Genomic DNA, 7,519 nt, shown 5'->3' with positions numbered 1-7,519 from the left:
TGGGCATGAGCGGGCGGGGGCGAGCGCGGGGGAGGACGAGGAAGAGGGAGGACGAATGTGGAAGAGGGAGGACGAATGTGGAAGAGGGAGGACGAATGTGGAAGAGGGAGGACGAATGTGGAAGAGGGAGGACGAATGTGGAAGAGGGAGGACGAATGTGGATGAGGGAGGACGAATGTGGATGAGGGAGGACGAATGTGGATGAGGGAGGACGAGGGAGACAGGTTAGATATGCTAAGCTCTGCCCCGAGACCCCTTCTCCCTGAATTCTCCCCTCTCTGAGACACCGCCCCACTCCCCGAGACCCCCATCCCGCTCCCCAAGACGCCGCCCCTCTCCCCGACACCCCTGCAACCTCACGGAGACACTGCCCCTCTCCAAGACCCCCACCCCTCCCCCAGACCCCACCCTTCGCCCCGAGACACCCCCATCGCCCCGAAACACACCCCCTCCCCGAGACAGCCATTCACCCTGAGACACACCCCTCACCCACGAGACACGCCCCCCTCACCCACGAGACACGCCCCCCTCACCCACGAGACACGCCCCCCTCCCTGTGACAACCCCCTCTCCCCGAGTCACCCTTCCCCTCTCCCCGAGACACACTCCCCCTCGAGACACCCCCCCCTCTCCCCGAGACAACCTCCCCCTCTCCCCGAGACAACCTCCCCTCTCTCCGAGACAACCACCCCCACTTCCCCCCGAGACAACCTCCCCCCCTCTCCCCCGAGACAACCTCCCCCCCTCTCCCCCGAGACAACCTCCCCCCCTCTCCCCCGAGACAACCTCCCCCCCTCTCCCCGAGACAACCTCCCCCCCTCTCCCCCGAGACAACCTCCCCCCCTCTCCCCCGAGACAACCTCCCCCTCTCCCCGAGACAACCTCCCCCTCTCCCCGAGACAACCTCCCCCTCTCCCCGAGACAACCTCCCCCTCTCCCCGAGACAACCTCCCCCTCTCCCCGAGACAACCTCCCCCCCTCTCCCCGAGACAACCTCCCCCTCTCCCCGAGACAACCTCCCCACCTCTCCCCGAGACAACCTCCCCCTCTCCCCGAGACAACCTCCCCCTCTCCCCGAGTCACCCTCCCCCTCTCCCCGAGACAACCTCCCCCTCCCCCCCCCCGAGACACACTCCCCCTCCCCCCCCCGAGACACACTCCCCCTCCCCCCCCGAGACACACTCCCCCTCCCCCCCCCGAGACACACTCCCCCTTCCCCCCCGAGACACACTCCCCCTTCCCCCCGAGACACACTCCCCCTCCCCCCCCGACAACCTCCCCCTCTCCCCGAGACACCCTCCCCTCTCCCCGAGACACCCTCCCCCTCTCCCCGAGACACCCTCCCCCTCTCCCCGAGACACCCTCCCCCTCTCCCCGAGACACCCTCCCCCTCTCCCCGAGACACCCTCCCCCTCTCCCCGAGACACCCTCCCCCTCTCCCCGAGACAACCTCCCCCTCTCCCCGAGACAACCGCCCCCTCTCCCGAGTCACGCTCCCCCTCTCCCCGAGACACCCTCCCCCTCTCCCCGAGACAACCTCCCCCTCTCCCCGAGACACCCTCCCCCTCTCCCCGAGACACCCTCCCCCTCTCCCCGAGACAACCTCCCCCTCTCCCCGAGACAACCTCCCCCTCTCCCCGAGACAACCGCCCCCTCTCCCCGAGTCACGCTCCCCCTCTCCCCGAGTCACCCTCCCCCTCTCCCCGAGACACCCTCCCCTCTCCCCGAGTCACCCTCCCCCTCTCCCGAGACACCCTCCCCCTCTCCCCGAGACACCCTCCCCCTCTCCCCGAGTCACCCTCCCCCTCTCCCCGAGACAACCTCCCCCTCTCCCCGAGACAACCTCCCCCTCCCCCCGAGACACACTCCCCCTCCCCCCCCGAGACACACTCCCCTTCCCCCCGAGACACACTCCCCCTTCCCCCCCCCGAGACACACTCCCCCTCCCCCCCGAGACTCCCTCCCCCTCTCCCCGAGACTCCCTCCCCCTCTCCCCGAGACTCCCTCCCCCTCTCCCCGAGACAACCTCCCCCTCTCCCCGAGACAACCTCCCCCTCTCCCCGAGACAACCTCCCCCTCTCCCCGAGTCACCCTCCCCCTCTCCCCGAGTCACCCTCCCCCTCTCCCCGAGTCACCCTCCCCCTCTCCCCGAGACAACCTCCCCCTCTCCCCGAGACAACCTCCCCCTCTCCCCGAGACAACCTCCCCCTCTCCCCGAGACACCCACCCCCTCTCCCCGAGACACCCACCCCCTCTCCCCGAGTCACCCTCTCCCCGAGACAACCTCCCCCTCTCCCCGAGACACCCTCCCCCTCTCCCCGAGACACCCACCCCCTCTCCCCGAGACACCCACCCCCTCTCCCCGAGACACCCACCCCCTCTCCCCGAGACACCCACCCCTCTCCCCGAGACACCCACCCCCTCTCCCCGAGACAACCACCCCCTCTCTCCCCCGAGACACCCTCCCCCTCTCCCCGAGACAACCACCCCCTCTCTCCCCCGAGACACCCTTCCCCTCTCCCCGACAGTGTCCTCTCCGTGAACTCCCTCCCCTGCCAAATTTCTCACCCTACCCCTGCCCCACTCACGCCCTGCCCCCTTCCCCCCACTCACGCCCTGCCCCCTTCCCCCCCACTCACGCCACGCCCCCTTTCCCCCCACTCACGCCCCGCCCCCTTTCCCCCCCACTCACGCCCCGCCCCCTTTCCCCCCACTCACGCCCCGCCCCTTTCCCCCCCACTCACGCCCCGCCCCCTTTCCCCCCCACTCACGCCCCGCCCCCTTTCCCCCCACTCACGCCCCGCCCCCTTTCCCCCCAACTCACGCCCCGCCCCCTTTCCCCCCAACTCACGCCCCGCCCCCTTTCCCCCCAACTCACGCCCCCCCTTTCCCCCCACTCACGCCCCACCCCCTTTCCCCCACTCACGCCCCGCCCCCTTTCCCCCCACTCACGCCCCGCCCCCTGTCCCCCCCACTCATGCCCCGCCCCCTGTCCCCCCCACTCACGCCCCGCCCCCTTTCCCCCCACTCACGCCCCGCCCCCTTTCCCCCCCACTCACGCCCCGCCCCCTTTCCCCCCCACTCACGCCCCGCCCCCTTTCCCCCCCACTCACGCCCCGCCCCCTTCCCCCCCACTCACGCCCCGCCCCCTTTCCCCCCCACTCACGCCCCGCCCCCTTTCCCCCCCACTCACGCCCCGCCCCCTTTCCCCCCACTCACGCCCCACCCCCTTTCCCCCCCACTCACGCCCCACCCCCTTTCCCCCACTCACGCCCCACCCCCTTTCCCCCACTCACGCCCCGCCCCCTGTCTCCCCACTCACGCCCCGCCCCCTGTCCCCCCACTCACGCCCCGCCCCCTGTCCCCCCACTCACGCCCCGCCCCCTTTCCCCCCACTCACGCCCCGCCCCCTTTCCCCCCACTCACGCCCCGCCCCCTTTCCCCCCACTCACGCCCCGCCCCCTTTCCCCCACTCACGCCCCGCCCCCTTTCCCCACTCACGCCCCGCCCCCTTTCCTCCCACTCACGCCCCGCCCCCCTTCCCCCACTCACGCCCCGCCCCTTTCCCCCCACTCACGCCCCGCCCCCTTTCCTCCCACTCACGCCCCGCCCCCTTTCCTCCCACTCACGCCCCGCCCCGCCCTCCTCCTCCCAGGGGCCTCGTCCCTCTTTCCAGGTTTCCACCGGCCCAGCCCCCCCTGTTCGCTCTCACCAGCCCAAAGCAGCAGTAGGTGGATGATGATGGCGCAGCCGGCCGCCACCCTCATTGGCCAAACTCAGAGACACTGGCGGGGGCCGGGGAGACTGACAACCGCTGATGATCCGCCAATCAGAACAGCTTCCCATCCCCCCTCCCAGGATCGTCCAATCAAAAGCCGTCACCACCACCCGCCCGAGCAGCAACCAATGGGATGACGCGGGTCCTGCCGGTCCCGCTCTGCACGTGCCTCGTGCCGACGTTCGAATGCCAGGCGCGAGAGGAAAGTAACGGCTGCGCCTCGAGACTGGGGCAAATGACAGAGAGAAACCTCAATAACAGAGCAAATCATCCCCATTAACAGAGAGAAACCTCAATGACAGAGCAAATCATCCCCATTAACAGAGAGAAACCTCAATGACAGAGCAAATCATCCCCATTAACAGAGAGAAACCTCAATGACAGAGCAAATCATCCCCATTAACAGAGAGAAACCTCAATGACAGAGCAAATCATCCCCATTAACAGAGAGAAACCTCAATGACAGAGCAAATCATCCCCATTAACAGAGAGAAACCTCAATGACAGAGCAAATCATCCCCATTAACAGAGAGAAACCTCAATGACAGAGCAAATCATCCCCATTAACAGAGAGAAACCTCAATGACAGAGCAAATCATCCCCATTAACAGAGAGAAACCTCAATGACAGAGCATATCATCCCCATTAACAGAGAGAAACCTCAATGACAGAGCAAATCATCCCCATTAACAGAGAGAAACCTCAATGACAGAGCAAATCATCCCCATTAACAGAGAGAAACCTCAATGACAGAGCAAATCATCCCCATTAACAGAGAGAAACCTCAATGACAGAGCAAATCATCCCCATTAACAGAGAGAAACCTCAATGACAGAGCAAATCATCCCCATTAACAGAGAGAAACCTCAATGACAGAGCAAATCATCCCCATTAACAGAGAGAAACCTCAATGACAGAGCAAATCATCCCCATTAACAGAGAGAAACCTCAATGACAGAGCAAATCATCCCCATTAACAGAGAGAAACCTCAATGACAGAGCAAATCATCCCCATTAACAGAGAGAAACCCCAATGACAGAGCAAATCATCCCCAATAACTGAGAGAAACCCCAATGACAGAGCAAATCATCCCCATTAACAGAGAGAAACCTCAATGACAGAGCAAATCATCCCCATTAACAGAGAGAAACCTCAATGACAGAGCAAATCATCCCCATTAACAGAGAGAAACCTCAATGACAGAGCAAATCATCCCCATTAACAGAGAGAAACCTCAATGACAGAGCAAATCATCCCCATTAACAGAGAGAAACCTCAATGACAGAGCAAATCATCCCCATTAACAGAGAGAAACCTCAATGACAGAGCAAATCATCCCCATTAACAGAGAGAAACCTCAATGACAGAGCAAATCATCCCCATTAACAGAGAGAAACCTCAATGACAGAGCAAATCATCCCCATTAACAGAGAGAAACCTCAATAACAGAGCAAATCATCCCCAATGACAGAGAGAAACCTCAATGACAGAGCAAATCATCCCCATTGACAGAGAGAAACCTCAATGACAGAGCAAATCATCCCCATTGACAGAGAGAAACCTCAATAACAGAGCAAATCATCCCCATTAACAGAGAGAAACCTCAATAAGAGCAAATCATCCCCATTAACAGAGAGAAACCTCAATGACAGAGCAAATCATCCCCATTAACAGAGAGAAACCTCAATAACAGAGCAAATCATCCCCAATTAACAGAGAGAAACCTCAATAACAGAGCAAATCATCCCCAATAACAGAGAGAAACCTCAATAACAGAGCAAATCATCCCCATTAACAGAGAGAAACCTCAATAACAGAGCAAATCATCCCCAATAACAGAGAGAAACCTCAATAACAGAGCAAATCATCCCCATTAACAGAGAGAAACCCCAATAACAGAGCAAATCATCCCCAATAACTGAGAGAAACCCCAATAACAGAGCAAATCATCCCCATTAACAGAGAGAAACCTCAATAACAGAGCAAATCATCCCCATTAACAGAGAGAAACCTCAATAACAGAGCAAATCATCCCCATTAACAGAGAGAAACCTCAATAACAGAGCAAATCATCCCATTAACAGAGAGAAACCTCAATAACAGAGCAAATCATCCCCAATAACAGAGAGAAACCTCAATAAGAGCAAATCATCCCCATTAACAGAGAGAAACCTCAATAACAGAGCAAATCATCCCCATTAACAGAGAGAAACCCCAATAACAGAGCAAATCATCCCCATTAACAGAGAGAAACCTCAATGACAGAGCAAATCATCCCCATTAACAGAGAGAAACCTCAATGACAGAGCAAATCATCCCCATTAACAGAGAGAAACCCCAATGACAGAGCAAATCATCCCCAATAACTGAGAGAAACCCCAATGACAGAGCAAATCATCCCCATTAACAGAGAGAAACCTCAATGACAGAGCAAATCATCCCCATTAACAGAGAGAAACCTCAATGACAGAGCAAATCATCCCCATTAACAGAGAGAAACCTCAATGACAGAGCAAATCATCCCCATTAACAGAGAGAAACCTCAATGACAGAGCAAATCATCCCCATTAACAGAGAGAAACCTCAATGACAGAGCAAATCATCCCCATTAACAGAGAGAAACCTCAATGACAGAGCAAATCATCCCCATTAACAGAGAGAAACCTCAATGACAGAGCAAATCATCCCCATTAACAGAGAGAAACCTCAATGACAGAGCAAATCATCCCCATTAACAGAGAGAAACCTCAATAACAGAGCAAATCATCCCCAATGACAGAGAGAAACCTCAATGACAGAGCAAATCATCCCCATTGACAGAGAGAAACCTCAATGACAGAGCAAATCATCCCCATTAACAGAGAGAAACCTCAATAACAGAGCAAATCATCCCCAATAACAGAGAGAAACCTCAATAACAGAGCAAATCATCCCCAATAACAGAGAGAAACCTCAATAACAGAGCAAATCATCCCCATTAACAGAGAGAAACCTCAATAACAGAGCAAATCATCCCCAATAACAGAGAGAAACCTCAATAACAGAGCAAATCATCCCCATTAACAGAGAGAAACCCCAATAACAGAGCAAATCATCCCCAATAACTGAGAGAAACCCCAATAACAGAGCAAATCATCCCCATTAACAGAGAGAAACCTCAATAACAGAGCAAATCATCCCCATTAACAGAGAGAAACCTCAATAACAGAGCAAATCATCCCCATTAACAGAGAGAAACCTCAATAACAGAGCAAATCATCCCCATTAACAGAGAGAAACCTCAATAACAGAGCAAATCATCCCCAATAACAGAGAGAAACCTCAATAAGAGCAAATCATCCCCATTAACAGAGAGAAACCTCAATAACAGAGCAAATCATCCCCATTAACAGAGAGAAACCCCAATAACAGAGCAAATCATCCCCATTAACAGAGAGAAACCTCAATAACAGAGGAAATCAACCCCATTAACAGAGAGAAACCCCAATAACAGAGAGAAACCCCAATAACAGAGCAAATCAACCCCATTAAGAGAGAAACCTCAATAACAGAGCAAATCAACCCCATTAACAGAGAGAAACCTCAATCACAGAGCAAATCATCCCCATTAACAGAGAGAAACCTCAATAACAGAGCAAATCAACCCCAGTAACAGAGAGAAACCACAATAACAGAGCAATTCAACCCCAATAACAGAGCAAATCAACCCCACTGACAGAGAGAAACCACAGTGTTTAGCA

Source organism: Heterodontus francisci, unplaced genomic scaffold, assembly GCF_036365525.1.
Source record: "Heterodontus francisci isolate sHetFra1 unplaced genomic scaffold, sHetFra1.hap1 HAP1_SCAFFOLD_1114, whole genome shotgun sequence".
Classification (NCBI taxonomy): Eukaryota; Metazoa; Chordata; class Chondrichthyes; order Heterodontiformes; family Heterodontidae; genus Heterodontus; species Heterodontus francisci.
Note: the sequence above shows the minus strand (reverse complement) of the source record.